This window comes from Lotus japonicus, chromosome 4 (genome assembly GCF_012489685.1).
Source record: "Lotus japonicus ecotype B-129 chromosome 4, LjGifu_v1.2".
Taxonomy (NCBI): Eukaryota; Viridiplantae; Streptophyta; class Magnoliopsida; order Fabales; family Fabaceae; genus Lotus; species Lotus japonicus.
The window spans coordinates 14,461,078-14,473,811 of NC_080044.1; the positions used below are offsets into that span (position 1 = coordinate 14,461,078).

The 12,734-nt window shown below is 30.7% G+C and overlaps 2 long non-coding RNA genes across 2 annotated transcripts; one reads left to right on the top strand and one right to left on the bottom strand.

Annotated features, from left to right (window-relative positions):
• Positions 1–263: 263 nt before the first annotated feature.
• Positions 264–1,919, bottom strand: LOC130713559 (uncharacterized). The gene is made up of 2 exons (XR_009010928.1): positions 1,621–1,919; positions 264–712 (listed from the first exon to the last, which is right to left on the bottom strand). It is a non-coding gene; the product is annotated as an uncharacterized LOC130713559 (long non-coding RNA).
• Positions 1,920–2,839: 920 nt separating this feature from the next.
• Positions 2,840–4,320, top strand: LOC130709920 (uncharacterized). The gene is made up of 2 exons (XR_009010227.1): positions 2,840–3,177; positions 3,403–4,320. It is a non-coding gene; the product is annotated as an uncharacterized LOC130709920 (long non-coding RNA).
• The last annotated feature ends 8,414 nt before the right edge of the window (positions 4,321–12,734 follow it).

Genomic DNA, 12,734 nt, shown 5'->3' on the forward strand with positions numbered 1-12,734 from the left:
TCTCTACCCTTAGGTACTATACCTTTCCTCAATGTTCATTCCTAGAACACCAAGGAAGCATAAAATTCAAATAGAATTCCACCATTAACTTAGTGCTTTAGAAACATACTGAAGAGTAGTTAAAGAATATGAAACATATTATCCTCACAAATTAAAGACTAAGAACTGTGTGTTGTTGTTTACCCTCCCCCACCCCCACAACCCACAATTCCCGGTATATCTTTCCGATATAAACTTCTTCAGAAAATTGAAGGACAAAATACTAACAAAACAATCAACTTATCAAGTACAAACTTGTATTTAAAGAGACTAACAATGTTATATGGAAACAATATACTCTGCATCAGATCGCTAGTTTCAACACACATCACCGATCAAAATCCCAAACATTCAGCAAAAGTTTTTATCATCACATACCATATTAAAAAATTCCCTAAATAAACTACAACAATTATACCCAGGAAAAAACATAAAATAATTTTAAAAGCACTAAAAGAGTTCTTTATAAGTCACCTCTTCCACCGATAATCCTTTTAATGCTTCCTTTTATTTCTCGTAAAAAACTCCTTGTATCCCTGACAGTCTCCCATTCGCATGTTGCTCCTTGTACAAAAATTAGTATCAATGCAATCTTGTACACCTTTCCTTCACAAAGCTCCAACCTGAATTTGGAGATCATGGCCTTCCGAGCACTTGCCTCGATTTTTTGACCCTAAAATTAACAACAAACATACTCAATACAGTACTAACGCTAAAAATAAGTCAATTAAAGAATTAATGTACATTAAATAAACACTGAGATTAATTTTTTTTTGAAAGTTAAGTGATATTTTCATCAATTATTTTGCTTTCTCAGAGGCTAAGGCAAGTAAAAATTAATAATTGGAAAACACCCACACTACTCAACCTCTAATGAACCAAGGGTCTATCAGCTGACATTATAATGTAAGAAATACTTGATATTAAATGAATACAGTTCCAAGCATATCAATATACCAACGATAACTTGAATCCAAGAAACTGTGCCCACAAAAACTACAAAAATAAAATTTAATGTCTCAGAAAAACAAAACCATCAAAGACAAATATTAGTAGTCCACGTCCATATCAAGAAACAGAACACCAAAGCTGGTGCGGTAACCTTTCAACATCAAATATGGATGGCCGCCACAACATGTAATTTCTTTATGGACAGTGTTTTGATCTCTTCATACCCAGATCCATTAACAACAGTGAATTTGAGAAATATTGTGCTCAAGTTCATAGAAATCAGTAATCGAATTCCCGGGGATGAACTTAAGATAATGAAGTGTGGATCTAAACCTCAGTCCATTTGCAAGTAATTTTTTCCTGGGAAGAGACTCTTGAAGGGATTCACATGGCCACCCACACGACAAATGAATCAAAGCAAAAGAAATGAGAGAAAATGGAAGCAGGGGTACTGGGCTAAAAACACAATATGAACATCAACATGGTTCAATTTATAGCAACGAATTTAGAATTCTCCAGATCAAATCAGAGAAGCTGTAAAGGAATTAGGTGAGGAGATAGGGTATAGGATCACAACCTGTAAAGCAGAAAACACAGTTGTTTTGAAAAGTAAATAGATGTCAAAAGTACCATGGTTTGTAGATAGGGAGAAGCGAAGATAGATAATAAATGAGCTCCATAGCATAGTAGCATCCAACGATTACAGCCAATCTAGCGGAAGGAAGTACAAGATGAAGTGGAACAGCTGTTGATGAAGTGACGGCGGCATAGTCGGTGAATAGATTAGGAATCATAGGTTCAGAACGATGGGCACTTACGCGAAGTGGTGGGACGACGGTGGCCGGATTTAACGGAAGAAAGGTGATAGGGTTCATGTCTGGTAACCCTAGTTGAACAGAAAACTGACAGAAAGGAGAGGAAAACACATAGCGTACACGGGAGAAAGGGAGAGATTGAGGGCATGTTTGATAGCAGTTTTAGTTTTCAGTTTTTAAAACAGTTTTCAGAAACAATTCTTAAAAACAGTTTTCAGAAGAAGAAAACAGTTTGAATGACATGTTTTCGAACATTTAGAAAACTGATATCTGAAAACTAAAAACTGAAACTGAAAACATCTTTTACCTGTTTTGGTTTTTTAGTTTTAAAAACTGAAAATGAGAACTGTTTTCAAAAACTGTTTTTGAAAACAGATCTTACCAAACAAGTTTTCAGTTTTTAAAAACTGAAAACTGTTTTGGAAACAGTTATCAAACAGGCCCTGAGTGTTGCTAACCCTATGGAAATAGAACCTATCATTCAAAGAAGCCCAAATAAGAAATAGGCCCAACTATCTAACAACTGCAACAACAAAAAAATGGTGCACTATGAACAGTGAAATTGCACCTTGCATTTTAAGTTAGTAGATGTCATTCTAGACATCTACTATTAATTGAAAGTTACTTTAAATCAATTTATTATTATTATTATTTCATATAGTTATGAAAGTCAAAAAGGTATGTTTAGTACTAAATAAGATCTTCCAAAAGGAAAAAAAAAAGACTATCACTAACCATTTTCTCTCTACAACTATATAAATTAATAAGTGTTAATGCTCATTCAACATGTGCACTTCACATAAGTTTTGTTGAGGCATTTGCTTTTGTTTTTTCAAAGGCTCAAGTTTCAAGACATTTTTCCCGGTACATATATCCAACGGCTAACTATTGATGTACTAGCCTAGAATGTTATCATGTGTTCTAATTAACATGGTTTTTATTTTATGATGATCTTCAACTTGATTTCATCATGTAAAATTGAAACACCTAAAAATTTATTTTCTCATTGATTTGCTCAACTTTTTGTTATGTAGGCAGGGGCGGACCCACATAGAGCCCAGGGGGTTCAGTTGAACCCCCTGAAAAACAAAAAAATTCTACTTACCCCCCTATAATATATCTTTTTTGAACCCCCTGAGATTTTACATTTGCACCCCTAGACCCCAACTTCTCTCTCACACACTCACATAGTCAGATCTCTCTCACCTCTCACGAGTTACGCTCTGATTTCTCAAGCACTCTCACGGTCTCACCTAGGTCTGGCCGTCTGGGTCATCAACACGCACGGCGCACCACCACCACGGCACCACTGTCCAGCCGTGCCTCACTGCCTCTGCCCTCTGGTCTGGCTCTGGGGTTCTAATTTCTAAAGGTATGGCTGATTTTTCCCTAACCCTAAATGGAAAATCTGTTTTCCCTAATTTCTAAAGCTTCTAATCTTCTCCTTTGATGCACTGCAGTCTGCACAATCTGTTTTTTCTCTCTAGTTTTATGTATTTTTTTTTACTCTGTTACCGTGTGCGTGCGTATGGTGTTGTTAGTGCGTTTTTTGACCATAACTTCTGGTTGTGTGGTGGGGTTACTTTATCAAACAAAGAAATAGTGCAGATCAAGCAAGTTGAGGAGGCTTTTGGGGCGGTTTGTGGGACTGCAGGAGGTTGGGCTACTATTACTAAGTCCCACATACATTAGATTTAGATGTATTTAAAATTTACAAAGCATACATTTTCAATGTGTGGAACTTGAAAGAAAGAAAAAACAATTACTGCACAAAATTACTAAAAAAGAAACCAGAGACAAAGAGTGAGGAATTGGGTAAATAATTGATGATTGATCTGTTATGGTAAATATTAATTTGGTCTTCAAGTGTAGGAAAATTATGTTATTTTGTCTGCTTGCTTTGAGCATAGGAAAGCTTTATATGCTGATTATAGCAATGGCTTGGGCTTTGTGGGAACATAGAAATTGGATTGTTTTCAATGGAGGGTTGCTACAAGAGGACTCAATCTTTGATAAAGCACAGCTTAAGGTTTGGCAATGGTTATCTGCAAAGGGAAAGGACTTCCACTTTTCAATGTATGAATGGCAATCACAACCTATCCTATGCCTCCAATCGGTTTGATACATACACATACTTATACTGTTGTGATATTGGGATTGAATTGGCTTTATGTGCAAGGGCCTGATTATGATTGGGGATATTCGGTGCTGGAAATTCTAGAGCAAAGGCAGGACAACTTGATAGCAAGTATCTAATTTGAAGGGATGCTTTTGGGGGCTTTAGTTTTAAAGCTGATCCCATTTAGTTTTCCCCTGTTTCCTCTGTTTTTGTAATACTCTTCTATTTTTAGCTTTTGTTTGTAGTTTCTCCTTTCTCTTTTCTTTCTGTGTACCTTGGGTGGCACCCCTTGTGCCTTTTTAATTTATCAATATTGCTTATCAAAAAAAATAACGTAAAGGACAACTATGATATGTATAATTTTGTATAAACATATTACAATTGTTTTTAATTATATTTTTATTGATGTGCTCATTTGAAAAATTTGACCCCCCTGACCTAGGGTCTTGGATCCGCCACTGTATGTAGGATGACTCAAACAGTTCGTATGTTCCATGTGTGGGAAACAAGAGATTTCAAAAAACCTCAAATTGTTAATAGCATTAAACTGCTCTTTGTCGTTGAAAAGGTATCCAATTTCTTTGTTTTCCCCACTTTCATGGTACCTAATTCAAACTATTTATTGTTACCATAGCAAAGTGAATTTTAAAAATTGTAGTTTTTCAAATGCCACAATTTAGTGACACACTATGTGCATGACAAGTTTATGTGATTCAAAATTTTATGGTTCAAGCATCTGCTAGAAAATATAGAGTCGCAAAGCACAAATACATGATTACTTGAATGAGCATCTCAAAAACCGAATAGGCTACAAGTGACACTGCTCCTAAAGCAAAATATGATTTTGTACAATTTAATATAGTTGACATCATTTTCATGTAATCGGTCATCTCTGAAGAAACCAAGGTTTATAGTGCTAATTTATTTTATAAAAGAAAGGACATATAATACCACATGAAAACTAATTGCATCTTCTAAACAACAATAATCCATATGGCTTAATCTCTAACATTGCTTCCTTAAATGAATCACCCTAATACTATGTTGTTTCTTACCTTTTTTTTCCATTCTTCATTACTTTACTCTGCATTGCATCGTTCTCCTCAATAGCCACTGATACTCAATTTTCCCAAGATGCATATTGCATATATACAAAACTTCTTCTAATATAACTTTCAGATGTTCATGTTCACAAATAAGTATTCGTAGCTTATTACTTCTCTTATTTTTTCTTGAAAAAATGAGAAGGTCCAATACTTAGATTGTAAAATTTTTATCTAGACAGATTTAACTTGATTTTATCCTACTTTATATTTGGTTTAATATGAACAAATTATGAATTATTTGTAACCAAATAAAAGACTATGAAGTATTTATTTTTTTACATATTTATTACTTTCAAGTTTATATATCAACGTTAATATAATTATAATGTTTACCAGTACTTAATTTTATGATAACGAATAGCAAAACCTAATAGTAACAAATTACAAATTTTGTACCTAAGCACATATATTGTTTAATTCATATGAGTTATGAAATTTCATAGGAAAAAATTTACATTAAGACTTAGGGAATTTTATAAGACACATTATTAGTTTAAATTTGTTGAATCATTAATCAAGTAATAATTAAAATTAAAAATAAACTTGAAAAGTTAAAGACCATTAAATAAAAAAAAAACCTATCCAATTTCTTTTCGACTTCATTCATTAATGTTAATTAGTCTATAGTTTTCTACTATTAATCTCTAAATTATTTTAAATGAATTTATTGTTATTTAATTCATATGAGTTATGAAATGTTATAGGAGTGAACTTAATATTACATATGATATCACTAAAAAATATACTCCCTCCGTTCCAAAATATAGGTTGTTTTAGGTTGTGCACATTGTTTAAGAGCTCATTAATTGATAAATATTTTGATTAAAATACCCCTATTTAAAGTTGTTTATATTAAAGAGAGAGAAATGTTATTATTGGTTAAGTGGATAGTGAGAGTTGTGATAGGTGAAAATTGAAGATGGTAATTAAGAGATATAATATTAAATGAGGGTATATAAGGAAGAAAGAGAAAAAAAAAATGCATTGGTTTTGCAAAACAACTTATATTTTGGAATATAGTACAAATTCTAAAACAACTTACATTTTGGAACAGAGGGAGTACATAATAAATACCCAAAAAAAAAAATGTGATGCAAAAAAAACCCTCCCCTTGAATGTACTCCATTAATGTTATTCTATACTAGCTTTCTACTACTACCCTCAAAATTATTTTAAATGAATTTATTATTAAAGTTTAATTTCTATGCACTGACGGTGTAAAGTTTTCTTAAACCATCAACCAATCAGATTGTAAGGATGTGCCACGTTAATTAATGAAATTAAATAAAACAATTTAACACTATCAGTGCATCATACTTTTTCGAGTAAAATACACTCACCCCCTCAAGGTTTGCAAGAATGACACTCCACCCCATTCTTTTTTTAAATCTACACTCCACCCCATTTTTTATAAAGACAAAATTTAGTGACGAAAACAAATTCGTCACTAATAAAAAATAATTACTAATTAGATAAAATTTAAATAAGTTTAATGCATATACACTATCATACATTAATTTATGAAAATAATTTTACTTAATTAAATTTAAAAAAACAATTCACTCTGTCTGTTAAGTCCACGTCCCATCTGTCTCCAAATCATATTTCTCACCACAAACAGTCACCACCAAGCCTTTGCTCCCTTTAACACGACGGCCACTGTCCCAGAATGTGAAACCCCATGGCACCACCATGCATCAAAGTTTTGTTGTGACCTGAACCACAGAACGTGAATCGCACATTCCCAAAGCTATCTGTTCAACTACTTTTTGTGAACTTCACCCCCTTTAAGTTGCGAGCGAACGCTCTGTTGGTTTAAGATGTCGTTGGATTTTGTTAAAAGCGGTGCTCCACCGCATCGTTGGGTTCTAATAACCTCCGATCCACTTCATATTCCTTAATTTTGTTTCTCTATTTTCTTCACCCATTTGTCTTGCTTTTTGGGTCTACAATCCAATTTTCAAAATTTGAGGTATAAAGAGATTATTTTGATTAAAATTGAATTATTACCAAATATGAAAACACAAGCATGTTTCCCTATGTTCGAGATATGGTTTGTAAACCGGTCGGGTGTGCTATTGCAGAATTTGCATTGTGAATTTATGGAGGAAGACCACGATTGAGAGAATGAGGAGGACTGTGATGTTTTCATTTTTTAAATTTATTGGATTATTTTGAAAATATTTTTTGAAATTATTGATTAAAAATTTAAATAATAACTAATTATTAATGAAGAATATTTTTCGTCACTAAATTTGCATCTATATAAAATGGGGTGGGGTGTAGATTTTAGACAAGAATGGGGTGGAGTGTAATTCTAACAAACCTTGAGAGAGGTGAGTGTACTTTACTCTACTTTTTCTCTTATTATTATTTATTTCATATGATTTATGGAATGTCATAGAGTACACTTAATATTAAATATGATATCACTCAAAAAAAATTATACATAAATACCAAAATAATATTAGAATATCACAAACATGTGATGCAAAAGAAAAAACCGTCTAAGGTCAATAAAAAACCCATCTCTATCTCTTTCCCCTTGAACGTCCTCCATCAATGTTAGTTTTTAACTTTCAAATAATTTATTATTATTTAATGTATATGATTTATGGAATACCATAGTGTAAATTTAATATTAAATATGATATCACTACAAAAAATACATAACTACCAAATAAATATCACAAACATGTGATGCAAAAAAGAGGAAAACCACCCCTATCTCTTTACTTCCTTCATCAATGTTAGTCTTATAATTGTCTACTATTAACCTCAAAATTGTTTTAAATGGATTTATTATTATTTAATTCATTTGAGTTATGGAATGTCATAGGACAAAATTAATATTAAATATGATATAACTAAAAAAATATATATAGGGAATTTCATAAGACACATATTATTAGTTTAGATTTGTTGAAATATTAATAAACTAATAATTAATATTAATAAAAAACCTTTAAAATTAAGGTTATTCAATAAAAAAACTCACATAACCCTTCCTCTTGATCTTCCTTTATCAATGTTATTCTACGAACTTATACTACTAACTTCAAATTATGATAAATAAATTTATTATTACTTATTTCATATGAGTTATGAACCTCAAAAAGACAAACTTAATATTAAATAAGATCTTACAAAAAAATATTACTTCTATATGTAAAGTACAATAAAATTGTTATATTAAAAGAAAAAAAAAGGACAAAAAAAAAATACACTCATAAAAAAACCTACGACAAAAAAGCACAATTTTAAAAACATAAATTAACACTTCGACAAAAAAAAACTAATTATCACAAAAAAATTGTTTTTTCTCTTTTTCATACAAATAAATAATTTAAAAAAAAACATAAAAAATAAAATACAAAATAAAAAAGAATGTCCCCGTGCAACGCACGGGTAAAAAGTACTAGTACTATATATAAAGGAGAAATTTTTGCAATCTTGAGGGCAAATTTGTCATTCAATAATTATTACACTATAATCTAATTGGTTACATGGGTATTTAAGTAAAAAATATACATTATTTTCTAAAGATGCAATCACAGCCGTCCATTCCATTGCAACCTCTCATCTTCCGTCCGTTTCATCTATGCTTTGAGAACACTTTATGACTTAACAATGTATTGATATTTCACTATTCTAATTGTTACAACTTTTCTAATTTAATGATTTATGACTTTTCATTTTCCAAAACTCCTCTTCATAATTTCAATTTATTCTAAAATGAAAAATATTCAATAATTGGATTGAGGAAGAGAATTGTTGAAACTTTTCACATTCTTCATGGTTTATTCTCCATGTATAAATACTCTTCATCTGTTTGATTTGTCTGCATCTTTTCAACCTCATCCACATTTTGAGCTTTAGAGTTGTTTAAAGTATCCATGGCTTCCAGCAGTGACTGCATATCAGAACTCAACTGGCTTATGTTTTAGGTTTCAAGTTTTGTAAATCCCTGCACAAAACATCAAAGGGGTTTCCACTTAATGTTCATGTTCTGCTTTGTTCTTTATTTTTTTCTTTAGATTTTTTGTAAGGATGTAAGATGTCAGGATTTCATGAACAACGACTTGAATTTGGTTGAAACATCGATATATTTAATGTTTCATTTTTGCATGATTTACTTTTTTCTATCTATTCTTCTTGGTTCAAAACCAATTCAAGAGTTATGTATTGAGTGATCAAATTTTGAGTCTTTCTTTTCCTTAAATTATATCTTTTTATCTGAGGTCAATTGTTGTTGCAGATTCACTCTATAATGCATTAGTGCGGATATTTTCATCTCCTTTTAACTATGCTTGAAGAATTCAGTATATGGCTAAGAGAAGCTTTTGTAAACATCCTCAAGGGACTAGCCACACCTGACAAATTGGTTTCTAGCGGCCCAATTATTCATTCATATCACCATTTTACATCTGAATTGTCATTGAATAATTTTTAACATGTATGTTTTGTAAGGTGACAGCCATTTTTTTTTTTTTGCTTTCTTTGTTCAATTGTGAAGATTTTTTGTTTCCTTGGGTGTCATACATATGTTTCATGTCAATTTTTGCATTCTTTGTCCAATTGAGAATGATTGTTTCTCAACTTATTTCTTCTAAATGAATGAAAGTATTTGCTTTCGGAAAAAGAAAAGTCCATATAGATTTTAGACCTATATATCATGAAGGCATTTTTTTTATAAAAAATGGATGAAGGGACCAAAATTAATAATTCTCTATTTTAGAGGGACTAAAATCAATGAAAAATTAAATGGGGACCAAATTCAATAATTGACTATTTTAGGGGACAAAAACCATATTTAACCCAAAAATAAAGAATATAAATTTAAAATAAAAATAAAAGAAAAAATAAAATAAGTCTTAAAACTTCATATCGGTTATATATCTATTAATTAACATATTTAAAAATAAAGATATAAGCATCAAATTATTTTTTATGTATTATACATTAAATCATTTTAGTTATACAAAAGTTAGAAAGTTAAAAACCTTAAAGGTTTAATATAAATCACACTTCAAAGTTTCTAATTATGGGACAAAAGTCTTTTCATTTGTACAATCTCAATCAGATGTGGATGTGGTTACTATTATATTGAAGTTATAAAATAAAATTACTATCCTTTTATTTTTTAGAAAGGAAAAAGATGTATTTAATCACAGCTTTGAGAACAAAGCTTAAGAGGATACAAAATAGCCATTTTTAACATGGTACATCACTTTCTTTGTAAATTAAAAAATAAAAATGTAATTTTAAAATAAAAATGTAATTTTAAAATAAAAATGTAATTTTAAAATTAAAAAAGGAAAATTGATTAAAATATTATGAAAATAAGTCTTAAATATAAATATTAATTAACTTATTTAAAATATATATATCTACTAGTATTTTTTACCCGTGCGATGCACGGGGGTATTCATTTTATTTTTTGTGTTATTTTTAAAGATATTTTACGAATTAAAAGAATAAAATTTATTTTAGATACAATAAATCATAAATTTGTAAGTTTTTTTTACTGAAATAATTACATTGAGAATAAAATTGAGAACGTATCGTTCCACATTTCCTATAAATAAGGATATTTTGTAATAATCAATCCAAATCATAATTTAAATCAAAATATTCTATACATTCATTATTAAATAAGAAATAATCTATATATTATAAATAACTAATCCTAATTAGTTTAGATTTTAAATCATAAATCATCTATGTGTTTACTTTTAAAATAAATGTATTTAAAATTAAAATTAAATTAAATGAGATTTTACTTTTAAAATCACAAATAATAAATAAAAATATTTTTTATCTAATCTCTTGCAAAATAATAATGTATGCAAGTTATTTTTTAACACCTTAAAGTGAAACAATCAAGCATTTCTTAATATACCCACTATTATAGAGATATCTACTCCAAGTTATATTTTTATAAATCATTTGCTGAAAGAATCAAACATTTCTTAACGTACCCATTATTATAGAGATATCTCTTCTAAGTTATTTTTTTTAATAAATCATTTGTAAACAAATATGTTATTGTTTATGTTGTGAGTTTTTAATTATCGTACAAAGGTAATTAATGTAAAATCAATAAATTTCTGTCGTTACACTCGTTTGGCTATGAGTATGCTTGATTATCATATACTACATCAAGTTTTTATTGAAGAACTTAAAAACAAAATTTGGTGAAGGTGCACTCATGTGAAGAAGCTCGACCATGGAAGCAATTTGTTCTTCTTGAATGTGCCCGGTTTAGCACACACTTTCATTCATTTGGGAATATGATCAATTATGAAAGTGGATAATCTATTACTTAATGGTATTAATTTCATTAAATTAACATTTATAAAAGTACATGTGTTAAGCATGCCTCCTTCTCCTTGGGTGTGGTGGTCTGTGTTGTTTAGGCGTTGTTAGTTTAGGTTAAATGTGCTAGGCCCCGTCCTCGTGGTCGCCCTAAGAAATCTAAAGCGGCGGCCTAGGGGTCGACCCCGTAAATCGGAGAGTGTGACTATCGCTAATGTGCCGGCCCCGCCCAGTCCCCCTTCTCCTTCGGGTCCTTATTTCACGCGAGCAAAGAAGGCTTGGCGTCTTGCTCAGTTTGCAGGCATGTCTTTCCCTGGTAGTGATGAAGATGCTATTCAAGGGTTGGCCGAAGTTATTAAAGAAAATTTTCCTTTTTTGAAGTAGGGTGGTTGTTCTCTTTTCTTTTGGGCTGTTGTGTTTGTTCCTTGGGTGGTTTGGTGTTTTTTTCCCTTCCTTGTAGTTTGTTCTCCTTTTCGTTTATTAATGAATAACTCTCTTTTGCTCTCAAAAAAAAATGTGAATAGCCTTGTTTATAATAAAATGACTCAAAATTCTATTTTCTCAATTTATACTCAAGTAACAGGTAAGCGATCTAGACTGTCGATTAAAAAATAATATATGGTTAAAAAATGTGGTTTACCCCTAAACCACCCATGGAATTCTTTACATTTGAAGCCACTAATTAAATTTCACTTCCTTACTACTCACAAAGACTTTGCAATTAATTACTAAAACTACCTCAAAGAATATGTTTAGTTTTAAAGTTTAAAAAACACATCATACTTGAGGCTTAAGAAGAGTTTCACCAGGGCTCCTGGTGGCTGTCAATGTCCATGTAATGAAAATGATGTAGGGACAAAGTCTGGATCTATTGTGATATGCGTTGCACGTGGATATTCATTTTATGAATTAGTGTTATTTTTATCACGTTATATAAAATAAAATTTATGAATTAATATAATGAAATTAATTTTAGATATAAGTAAATATAAATTTGAATATTTTTTCAAATAATTTAATTACTTGTAAAATTTTAGTGTCTTATCATTTTTATCAAATCGAAAGATGGGAGCTTATTCATTCATGCATAATATTTTTGCCCGGTAATTTTTTTTTGTTATTACAACGGGTGTCAAGGACAACTGCCTCGCACTTCGACTAATCCTGCTCATGGTGCGTGACTATCATTTGGCATATCTTCGCTAACGTATTATCATACTTATATTTATATATTGTATTGCAGCTGCATGTGAAAATGTTCGTAAGGAAAGTCTTTGTGGCTTGAACTTTGGTCTCTAGCGAGCTTCTGGCCATGTTGAATGGGTCAAGATATTTTCATAGGGAAATATAAGAAGAGAAGAGGTAATGGTAACCATGGGAAGACAT